Genomic DNA, 13,090 nt, shown 5'->3' on the forward strand with positions numbered 1-13,090 from the left:
TTACACTACTCCAGCTGATGCTTGGCATTGCGCATGGTGATCTTAAGCTTGTGTGTGGCTGCTCGGCCATGGAAACCCATTTCCTGAGGCTCCCGCCGTTGCTTCCAGAGCCAGCTTGGAACTCGGTAGTGAGTGTTGCAACCGAGGACAAACAATTTTTACCCGCTATGCGGTTCAGCACTTGGTGGTCCCATTCTGTGAGCGTGTGTGGCCTACTATTCGCGGCTGAGCTACTGTTACTCCTAGATGTTTCCTATTAACAATAACAGCTCTTACAGTTGACCGGGGAAGCTCTAGTAGGGCAGAAATTTGACAAACTGACATTGGAAAGGTGGCAGCCTATGACAGTGCCACATTGAAAGTCACTAAGGCCATTCTACTGACAATGTTTGCCTATGGCTGTGTGCACGATTCTATATACCTGTCAGCACGGGTGTGGCTAAAATAGCCAAATCCACTAATTTGAAGGCGTGTCCACATACTTTTGTATATATAGTGTAGATACTTTAGCCTACTCAAACACATGGCTCAAACAGAGAGGGATGCTATGTTAGCTGGCTGGCTATGGCTTTCCAACACTGGAACTCTTCCAAGTCAAGATAAGCTTTTGGTTGTATTAATGTATTGCCACCGGGCTTTACTAATGTGTTAGTGGGTTTACTAACACATTAGTTCTAGTAGCTATGTTGACTATGACGTTAGCTAATAGTACAAAAAAAGTATGAATGTATGTACTTGTAAGTCGCTCTGGATAAGAGCGTCTGCTAAATGACTTAAATGTAAATGTCTAATATGGTGACAATGTAGGCTGTGTGTAGTGTTTAGCGGTTATGATGCTTTGGCTTGGACAGGTTTTTTTGCCTTGTCACAGGCAGCTTATTTGTTGTGCACTGAAGTCCGAAAGCGAAGGGAAAATGTGAGAGGAGGAGAGCGTGTAGATGCAAGAAGGAATTATACAACGAGCAAAATGATCATACTTGTCAGCTCGGGGATCGAATCCCTGAGCTGACAAGGTAAAAATCTGTTGTTCTGCCCCTGAACAAGGCAGTTAACCCATTGGTCCCCAGTAGGCCTTCATTGTAAATAAGAATATGTTCTTAACGGACTTGCCTAGTTAAATAAAGGTTAAATAAATGTTTTTATTTTTTAAATACTGTTTGTATGTACCTGCTATGAAAGTGAACTGTGTTTGCATGTGATCATGGTTGTATTCATTATGCTGATTCTGTTGAAAAAAGTTTTTTAAATGGAATGAAACAAGGATAAACATACCTGAATTTGTCCAATAGAAACTCTCCTTTGCAACTGTTGGTTGATTACACCCTAGATCAGCTCGATGCAGGCAAGAGTGTGCAAGGAGGTATTGAATGTGTCACTGCCTGTCACCTTAATTACTCAAACTTTTCTCTGGAATTGTGCACCTAGGTTGTAAACTTTCATTCATAGGCTAGGCTGTAGCAAGATGGGTATAGGGAAAACTTGAGAATCATGTAGTAGCCTAAACCTATCGATGTTACATTGAACTGTGTGAATGGAATATGAATGACAGTCATCCAACATGCTGTAATAGAAATAAGGCCATGCTCATAAAAAAAGAATGGTTCTCCTCATCTTAAATGAGACCGTGTGTGTGTTATATGGCCTATATTAGTAGGCAGGGTGGAGTGGAGCTACTACCATAAGATTCTGTTTTTGAACCCTTTTTTCATAACCACTGTTTGTTGCTGTTGGATAAAGCATCATATTCGTACAGCCCTCATAAGTTGCATAACTCTTCAGACCACAAAGTTTAAAACCACAGACCACAAAGACCACCTGTTTTTCCATCATCATAAACATGTTTTTAGCTGTGGTATTTTACCACATCTGCTAGCTCTGCTCTGACACTTCGGTTCCCCAGCTACATAGGGGAAACTGGATCGTATGATTGCCAGAGTAGGGGCTAGGTGTTATCTAGTGGTATTTACAGTGGGAAGAAAACAAACTCAGCAAAAAAGAAACGTCCTCTCACTGTCAACTGTGTTTATTTTCAGCAAACTTAACATGTGTAAATATTTGTATGAACATAACAAGATTCAACAACTGAGACATAAACTGAACAAGTTCCACAGACATGTGACTAACAGAAATGGAATAATGTGTCCCTGAACAAAGGGGTGGTCAAAAGTAACAGTCAGTATCTGGTGTGGCCACCAGCTGCATTAAGTACTGCAATGCATCTCCTTCTCATGGACTGCACCAGATTTGCCAGTTCTTGCTGTGAGATGTTACCCCACTCTTCCACCAAGGCACCTGCAAGTTCCCGGACATTTCTGGAGGGAATGGCCCTAGCCCTCACCCTCCGATCCAACAGGTCCCAGATGTGCTCAATGGGATTGAGATCCGGGCTCTTCGCTGGCCATGGCAGAACACTGACGTTCCTGTCTTGCAGGGATTCACGCACAGAATGAGCAGTTTGGCTGGTGGCATTGTCAGTAGAGCTGTGGAACATCCAGGTGCTCTTTTGCAAACTTCAGGCACCATGGAAGAGCAGTAGCCTCTTCCATGGTGTCCTCCCATGAACACCACTCTTGTTTAGTGTTTTAGGTATTGTAGACTCGTCAGAGATGTTAGCATCTTCCAGAGATTTCTGTAAGTCTTTAGCTGACACTCTAGGATTCTTCTTAACCTAATTGAACATTCTGCGCTGTGCTCTTGCAGTCATCTTGGCAGGACGGCTAGGAGAGTAGCAACAGTGCTGAAATGTATCCATTTATAGACAATTTGTCTTACCATGGACTGACTTTTAGATATACTTTTGTAACCCTTTCCAGCTTTATGCAAGGCGACAATTCTTAATCTTAGGCCTTCTGAGATCTCCTTTGTTCCAGGCATGGTTCACATCAAGCAATGCTTCTTGTGAATAGCAAACTCAAATTTTGTGAATATTTTTTATGGGGCAGGGCAGCTCTAACCAAAATCTCTTATCTCATCTCATTGATTCGACTCCAGGTTAGTTGACTCCTGACTCCAATTAACTTTTGGAGAAGTCATTAGCCTAGGGGTTCACATACTTTTCCAACCTACACTGTGAATGTTTAAATGATGTATTCGATATAGACAAGAAAAATACAATAATTTATGTGTTATTAGTTTAAGCAGACTGTGTTTGTCTATTGTTGTGACTTAGATGAAGATCAGATCAAAAATGTAGGTCAAATTTATGCAGAAATCCAGGTCATTCCAAAGGGTTCACATACTTTTTCTTGCCTCTTTAAAGATGCAATCTGCATTTGATATATATATATATTTTAAATATTAAAATCATACAGTGGACGCCTATAGGTCTATGCATGCAATGCCCTGATGCATTTAGTGCTCAAATCTCTGACAGCTGAACCATGAGGTGGACAATTTATTGTTTTAGGAAAGTAAAAAACAACAAAAACAATAGGCTAAAAAGTGGTAAAAATGCTACACACGAAACACAACAAATATATTTTTTAAATATGTTATAGGCAGTTTAAGGACACGTAACTGTGGATCATTTGGCCAATATCGCTCATTTATTGATGCCGCTGGCAGCGCCCAGTCTGATATTTATTTCTCTCTTGGATCTGAACTGGTCTCTCGGATCCGAACCTAGTCCGCGGGTCTGTTTAGGACGGTTTTTCCACAGACCTTTTCGGAACAGGTCTTACTGTCCTCGGGTCCAATTGGAACGGGTCTCTGTTTTTTTAAATTTTAGGCAAATAAGCAACTACAGTAAATACTCACCTGAAAAGTAGGTCCTCTTCACTGTCTTATTGAGTCAGCTCAACAACTAGAGAGCTAGGCATTCAACTGAAACTTGCCGTAGATTATTGAATGGTGATGCCAGAGAAAATTCTCCATCATATTCTACTCTAGATTATTCTTCTCTATGCCCCCTGAGTCATATTTTATCTTCACCCAGGTTGCGTAGCAAATGACACCCAATTCCCCATGGGCCCTGGTCAAATGGAGTACAATATAAAGGGAATAGGGTGCCATTTAGGATGCAGCCGGTTCCTAGATTAAATAAAATCCATAGGAATCAGCCAGTGTTTTGCATCCTCAATGCGATCAACCAGGTAATAAAACGTAACGTCTGCTGTGTGTATGTTGCCTCAATGCTTCATTGTTACATCTCCACAAAGCCCCTGATAAACAACTAAGCAAATCAATATAGCCATTTAAGTGACTCCCAGAGCCCAGGGTAAAGGCAGAAAATCGGCAATCAAAATAAATGTTTTACCACAGCGACCATGTTATTTTTGTGATGTGTATTTGAGTTGGGACATATAGGTTTCACATACAAACTTTATTTCTAAGACACTTACTTTCAGTTTTTACAATCTCACTCTTGCGTAAGAGGGAGGCTTGCGCTACCAGCACATGCACAGATGAAATACACAGCTGGAATGCCAATTAAGCTGTTTACATGTCCTAATAATTTGAAAGATTGCTCAAGTACCAGGTATTTTAATCTGCGTATGCTTAGTTCGATTTTGACCTTTACGCTTATTAAGATAAGCAGAGTAAAGTGTTTACATGACTATTGCTATACACGGCCTTACCTAGTCCGCAAAAACATCTTATGGTACCCAAACAAAGATCATCTCCTGAAGCACTGGTACACATCCTGTGCCAGACAGGAAGTCCCTATTGAACCTTTGACCCTGCTGCGGCCATGTCTATCAGCGCTAACAGACCTGTGGGCCAGCTTGGTTGGGATGCTGCTTTGCTGTCCCAATTGTTATAGCCAACTAGCTCTGAATCGCTCTCTCCTCTTCCCTCTGTGGTCTAAACTCTGCCGTCTCTCCTGCTTAAGAGACACATTGGCTCCCCATCTTCACATGCTAGTTGCTGCACTCTCACTGCTGACCCTGAACAGTGAGCTATTTATTTATACCCAATATTAAAACAATGAATCGGGATTTCCCCTGTTGTGCACACATTTGCTATAAATATTTGTATTACACAGTCCCCCTTTATAAAGACAACAGCCGAGTGAAATGAAGATGATTAATCTGAACAAGGTAGTCAGCGTCGTGAAGTGTGGCCCACAAACAGAGACCGGACACTGGTGCGTCAGCCAGGGTTTAAAGCAAAGCTCAAGATAGCTCTCGCTGTTTTGTCTGTCCAAAGGGCAGGAAGTGGGCATGGGGGCAATGAGGTCAGAAAAACACCATGTGAACCTTATTCTTGGGGTGACAGGGGTGCTGAAACAGAGTGGTTACAGTGGATACACTCTATGAGGGTCTTTTTATGTTGTTTTCTGACATAGAAAGTGGTCTGGGTAGCTTTGTCTATACAACTTTGCCTGTACAACTAAGCTCAAACCGTTTAGGGGTGAACTTTATGCTACAAGGTTGTGGTGTATTGTCAAATGCAGAAATGGCATATCCTTACAAAGTTACAGTTATGTTGGCACTAACTTGGACAGTTTAGTTTCACATCATTGTAACATACAAAATAAACCATGTCTACATACTGTATGCCTATATTTATTTAAGTGTTATTGTGTCTTACTTTCACTTACTGAATATTTGCTCTACTTTCACTGAGGATCACTGAAAGTTCTCTACTTTCACTGAGGATCACTGAAAGTTCTCTACTTTCACTGAGGATCACTGAAAGTTCTCTACTTTCACTGAGGATCACTGAAAGTTCTTGGCTAAACTGTCGCTCCCACCATAACCCTCTCTGTTCTCAAGTATGCCATAAGAAAGCTTCAGTAGGAGACAAAGAAACTATGCACCCACTAAGAGTGGACTTCCCTTTCCACTGGCATGTCGCTTATGCACATGGAATGCCATAAAAAGCAAGGGAGGAAATCTTGTAGTAATGCTCTGGGCCCGTTATCTCCTCTGTTTGTCCCAGGTAGGGTTGCAAAATTCCAGAAACTTTCAATAAATTCACTGGTTTTCCTGCTTATTCCCTGCTGATTCTCCTGGAATCCTCCAGCCGTGATTTTGGGAAAATCAGTGAATTTATTGAAAGTTCCCGGGAATTTTGCAACCCTGGTCGCAGGTTCTCTGACGTGGGATGATAAGGGACATTCAAGTGAACACAGCACTGGTTGCATGCTTCCTCCTCAGCAGCCGGGAGCTCCCATCTTTCACCTCATCTAATTGACAGAGGGAAAGGCCCAATCATGCAGATTTCTAATCACCGGTGCTCCATCATCAGGACGATGAAGACCGGAGGTCTGGGTGCGTGTGATCATCCAGCCACACGTGTGTGTTTGGGATGTTGAGGGGCTTAAATGCACGGCTACTCCTTAAAGTGTGTAGGGCACACAAAAACGTCTTGCTGGGGAAGGCTGAAATGGAAATCCTCATGGTGCAGTACAATGATTTCATAAGTTTTTATATATAGAGGAAGCAGAGAAGAAAAAAAACGAGATGAGCCTCAAAAAGCTCATTCAGTATTCTCAGCGCTTGGGTCACTGTGGGACAAGACAAAATCTAGGACAGAACATAGCTTTCTGTATAGCTCTCTGTCTGCAGGATGCAGTTAAGAAAATAAGGAAATGATGCATATTTCATTTTAACTAGGTTTTTTCACATTCATTAAAATGTTTAAACCCTCCAAAGCAGCCTGGAGGTTAACTCAATAGAGAGGCCTGTTATGAAGTCAGTTATTCACATTTCATTGAATCCTCTCTCTTTGACTATCTTGTGGGTTCTTTCCTAACAAGTGAAACAAGACACAGGTCCTGGCCGGTTTGTCCAAGTGTTTCTCCCAGCTAGCCCATGTTCCTTGCAGACATGAGACATGATATGACATGATCTAGCTTTTGAGCAGCATCATATGGGTGTGTGTTGTGTGGTAGACCACATCCAAGTGTTATGACATTTTCTCACATGAACATTCAGCACCAGCCAAGGGTATCAGGCAGTCTGAGGTCTCACAGAAGCAGATACATGTCCAATCAATCAGATGCATTATGATTGTTTACATGTTCAAACAGACGGTCGCACTCTCCGTCATGTGGTCTTCCTCTCCCCAACAGTGGCCCCAGTGCTTAACAGGCTGGTGTAAACCCTCTTATCCCCCTGGTTGAAGGGAGGTGGAGAGGACAGGGGGATGAACCATAAAGGTGCCCAAATGGGCGCACTCCAACCGGGAAGGGGTGTTAGTTTTGGAGACTGTACACTATATCGATCTTATTTTGACATTGATGGTACTTCACTAGTGTGACTTCAATATTATTCTCCTCAGTGTTTGTACACTCTAAATATAAAATAGATATGTACTGTATGTCACTGGCTGTAGTAGTTACTGACTGGCTCAATGTTGGTCAGCTCACAAATCAATCCCCGCAGAGCCAGCTGTCACAGTAAGTTACAGGGGGCAAATGTATGTGGTCTCTGACAGCTTCACACACACACACACACACACACACACACACACACACACACACACACACACACACACACACACACACACACACACACACACACACACACACACACACAGTCTGACTGTCTCTCCCTCTCTCTCTGTCACACACACACATCGCACCAAAACACACCACACACACCCTGCCGTATCACCTCCTACTCATTTGGTGAAAAAAACACAACAGACATCAAAGGAGCTCTCAGCTGCCATGCAGACATATGTAGACCCTATGTCTGTATGTGTAGCGTGTGTGTGTGTGTGTGTACGTTTGTACATTCTTGAATTTTTGTGTGAGTGTATGCATGCGTTTGTTTGGTTGTGTGTGGTCTCCATTCTTATCCCTCTCTTTTTCAATATAGCAACGTTTTTTAACTTGTTCAAAACTTGCTATGTAGACCAACGGATTATAGATGAAGGCCTTGGGTGAGAACAGGAGATGACATGAGATGTCATGTGGTCAACAGCAGAACACATGTATAGGAAGCTTCATGGTGTCTTGCCTGTGCATGATTTACTACACAAGGCCACACAGGAGAGGATGAGAGCAAAATAAACAGCACACAGTAGCAAAAACAATCTATTAAAAAACAGGTGGGCAATTTAGAGAGAAAACACCAATGGAATGTTGGAAAAACAGAACTAAGCTCACACTGACTGACAAAATGAAAAGTTAGAATTCCTTTGGATTTCAGTGAATCTCTCAGGGCAACATGGGTCGACACATCGGGCAACATTGCAATGGACGTAGGAAGATTGGAAGGTGTCGTTCATGTTAATCATCAGCATTAGCCATCTGTTTGTTATCTCTGATCTCGGTCAAATTAGCCTGTCTGCTCGTTAGAGGGTTGGTAAAGTCTATGGTGCTGAATGGTGGGTGAGTGTGAATGGGATTAGGTGTAATCTTTTATTTAACTTTAGATTTCACGGCCCTGACCAGCATATCCTCCCAACGCCCCTACAATGCTGCACAAATTACAACTTCACATATAAATAGAGCCACATTAGAACAGGGGAAGCTTGCTTTGATTCAACTCACTCTGCTCCTTTCCTGCTCCGAGCTGCAAGAGAGCTCAGGAGACAGCTCCAAGGAGAGAGAGTGGGTTAGGAGACAGAGCAAAGGGAGAAAGACAATTCGACCAGGTTACTCACCACACAAACCACTAAAATAAGTAACAAAAATAACTGGTCAATGTAGGGTAAGTGACGCTTGAAGACTAGTACTGACGAGAACCAGAGACTTTCACATATCCTGGTTCTGGCTCATCGTCAGAGGGATGGGTGGAGAGGGGTTGGGGGATGGAGAGCAAGAGAGAGCTGTGGATGAGACAGGAATAGGGGGATGGAGGAGGAGGGAACCAGCTGAGCAGATTGTTGAGTGATAGTTGTGTCTGAGAGGGTCAGGGCCCTGGCGCCACTGCTGCCACACAACTGAGAAACAGAGGAGGGTAGAGAATGAGCCTTCCCACCTGGGCTCCTTCAGCATGGATACACAGCGACTAGATCAGATTCACTTAACATCAGTCAACTGATGATTCTCACCAACTAAACCATTTGGACAAAATCATATTTCTGAGTGGATATAAGACAAACTATTGAGCACTTGTATTTAAAATTATGAGGCCAGGTGTCAACTCTCAACCTCACAGTAACACACTGACCCACAGGATAATGAGTATGTCTGACTGTCTCCAAAGCACTAGATCAGTCAGGGAAAAATGGTATGATGAGTCTATTGTGATGTACACTATATACTGTATATACACAGAAGTATGTGGACACCCTTTCAAATTTGTGGATTGGGCTATTTCAGCCACACCCATTGCTGACAGTTGTACAAAATTGAGCACACAGCCATGCAATCTCCATAGACACACGTTGGCAATAGAATGGCCTTACTGAAGAGCTCAGTGACTTTCAACGTGGCACTGTCATAGGATGGCACCTTTCCAAGAAGTCAGTTCGTCAAATGTCTGCCCTGCTAGAGCTTCTCCGGTTAACTGTAAGTGCTGTTATTGTGAAGTGGAAACGTCGAGGAGCAACAATGGCTCAGCCGCAAAGTGGTAGGCCACACAAGCTCACGGAACGGGACTGACGAGTGCTGAAGTGTGTACCGCATTGTCTGTCCTTGGTTTCAACATTCACTACCAAGTTCCAAACTGCCTCTGGAAGCAACATCAGCACAAGAACTGTTCGTCGGGAGCTTCATGAAATGGGTTTCCATGACCGAGCAGCCGCACATAAGCCTAAGATCCCCTTGTGCAATGCCAAGCTTCGGCTGGAGTGGTGTAAAGGTCGCCACCATTGGCATTCTCTGGAGTGATGAATCACGCTTCATCTGGCAGTCCAACAGACAGATCTGGGTTTGGCGGATGCCAGGAGAACGCTACCTGCCCCAATGCATAGTGCCAACTGTAAAGTTTGGTGGAGGAGGAATAATGGTCTGGGGCTGTTTTTCATGGTTCGGGCTAGGCCCCCTAGTTCCAGGGAAGGGAAATCCTTAAAGCTACAGCAAACAATGCATTCTAGATGATTATGTGCTTCCAACTTTGTGGAAACAGTTTGGGGAAGGGCCTTTCCTGTTTCAACATGACAATGCCCCGTGCACAAAGCGAGGTCCATACAGAAATGATTTGTTGAGATCGGTGTGAAAGAACTTGACTGGCTTGCAAAGAGCCCTGACCTCAACCCCATCGAACACATTTAGGATGAATTGGAACGCCGACTGCGAGGCAGGTCTAATCGCCCAACATCAGTGCCAAACCTCACTATTGCTCTTGTGGCTGAATGGAAGCAAGTCCCCGCAGCAATGTTCCAACATCTAGTGGAAAGCCTTCCCAGAAGAGTAGAGGATGTTACAGTAGCAAAAGCGGACCAACTCCATATTAATGCCCATGATTTTGGAGTGAGATGTTCGACGAGCAGTGTCCACATGCTTTTGGCCATGTAGTGTAATTTGATATCAGGCAGTGATGGCCAACAATAACATTGTCCTGGATGTGGGAATATGTCTGAGCTGATGAGCCCTCGCAGACCAAGTCTTCCTGGCTGCCTATATCGAAAAAGTATGCTGCTTCTTGGGGTTGTTTTTTAGGTAAATTATAATAAGTAATATTTTCTTGTTCTTTAGGACTAACATAGGTCAGACCCTACTCTGATAGGGTAGACCCCACGCAAAGACATCTAATGGTCAGATAAGAAAACAGTAAGCTAAACATTTACTGTACATGTACAACATAGGCAAAGACCCTTTTCGGTCTTATTTCATGCAGAACAACAAATTCCCATTTAAAAGAGAATATAATATTTATAATATAATATTTTATGAGCTAATCTTCTCCATCAATGTCTATTTGCTAGGCCAGGATAATTGATCATTTATTAACATTTATTATGTTAAATACTGTGTTATACTCATATAGCACTGCAGTAATAACATATTTCATTTGTTACATTGCACACGATACAAGCAACATGATTGAACAAGCAGACCTTTGCAATGGCGAATGTGCATACAGGTGACAAAATTCAGATTTTAGCACTATCCACAAAGAGTTTTAAAACTACGGCGAGCGATTTGTTCAATGTGCCAATAAATCAGCATAATCTACTTTTTCACTTTTTCTAATTGCCGGCGGCGTCTTGAAACTAAAATTGGGATCATGTATAATCTGCTAATGACCTTACAAAAAAAAGACTAACGGAGAGCAATGTACAATACAGCGAACTAGCAAAACAAGGAATTTGTGGTAAGTGCATGGGGGCCACCAACTTTATGCACCTCCGCTATTGTGTGAGCATTGACATGGAAATGTACACTACCGGTCAAAAGTTTTAGAACACCTACTCATTCAAGTTTTTATTTTTTATTTTACTATTTTCTACATTGTAGAATAATAGTGAAGATATCAAAACTATGAAATCATGTAGTAACCAAAAAAGTAATATAAAATATATTTTGATTTGTTTATTTGAGATTCTTCAAATAGCCACCCTTTGCCTTGATGACAGCTTTGCACACTCTTGGCATTCTCTCAACCAGCTTCATGATGTAGTCACCTGGAATGCATTTCAATTAGCAGGTGTGCCTTCTTAAAAGTTAATTTGTTGAATTTCTTTGCTTCTTAATGCATTTGAGCCAATTAGTTATGTTGTGACAAGGTAAGGGGGGTATACAGAAGATAGCCCTATTTGGTCAAAGACCAAGTTGTCATTATGGCAAGAATAGCTCAAATAAGCAAAGAGAAACAACAGTCCATCATTACTTTAAGACATGAAGGTCAGTCAATACAGAGCATTTCAAAAACTTTACAAGTTTCTTCAAGTGCAGTTGCAAAAACCATCAAGCGCTATGATGAAACTGGCTCTCATGAGGACCGCCACAGGAATGGAAGACCCAGAGTTACCTCTGCTGGAAAGCATAAGTTCATTAGAGTTACCAGCCTCAGAAATTGCAGCCCAAATAAATCCTTCACAGAGTTCAAGTAACAGACACATCTCAACATCAACTGTTCAGAGGAGACTTTGTGAATCAGGCCTTCATGGTCGAATTGCTACAAATAAACCACTAGTAAAGGACACCAATAAGAAGAAGAGACTTGTTTGGGCCAAGAAACACGAGCAATGGACATTAGACCGGAGGAAATTTGTCCTTTGGTCTGGAGTCCAAATTAGAGATTTTTGGTTCCAACCGCCGTGTCTTTGTGAGATGCGGTGTGGGTGAACGGATGATCTCTGCATGTGCATTTCCCACCGTAAAGTATGGAGGAGGTATTATGGTGTGGGGGTGCTTTGCTGGTGACTCTGTCTGTGGTTTATTTAGAATTCAAGGCACACTTAACCAGCATGGCTACCACAGCATTACGCAGCGATACGCCATCCCATCTGGTTTGTGCTTAGCTGGACTGTCATTTGCTTTTCAACAGAACAATGACCAAACACACCTCCACGCTGTGTAAGGGCTATTTTACCAAGAAGGAGATTGATGGAGTGCTGCATCAGATGACCTGGCCTCCACAATCCCCCGACCTCAAACAAATTGAGATGGTTTGGGATGAGCCGGACCGCAGAGTTAAGGAAAAGCAGCCAATAAGTGCTCAGCATTTGTGGCAACTGTTGAAAAGGCATTCCAGGTGAAGCTGGTTGAGAGAATGCCAAGAGTGTGCAAAGCTGTCATCAAGGCAAAGGGTGGCTATTTGAAGAATCTCAATTATAAAATGTATTTTGATTTGTTTAACACTTTTTTTGGTTACTACATGATTCCATAGATGTTATTTCATCATTCTGATGTCTTCACTATTATAAAGAAAAACTCTTAAATGAGTAGGTGTTCTAAAACTTTTGACCGGTAGTGTATATTCTAATTTGGGTGTACAATTGCTAGATTAGCAGTGGTTTCCCCTCAAATGCCGTCACTTTATTACTGTAATTGTCAAATGTTCGACTAGTGGCTTGCCCTGGCTTGCCAAGACAGGCAATAAAACGAATGGTGTTAATATCAATTCAATTCTACTTCTTATGACTTCTGAAGGTTGTAAAATGTGTGGCAGATCCACAAGATGCGCTTTCACAAATATGCTACATTCTCAAAGATCGTAAAAGTGTGCTTCATAACTTCCCTATTTGTAATTTCATTACGGTTTCGCTTTTAATAATGTAGCCCTGCTTACCGGCTATTGGAGAG

Source organism: Salvelinus fontinalis, chromosome 10 (genome assembly GCF_029448725.1).
Source record: "Salvelinus fontinalis isolate EN_2023a chromosome 10, ASM2944872v1, whole genome shotgun sequence".
Taxonomy (NCBI): domain Eukaryota; kingdom Metazoa; phylum Chordata; class Actinopteri; order Salmoniformes; family Salmonidae; genus Salvelinus; species Salvelinus fontinalis.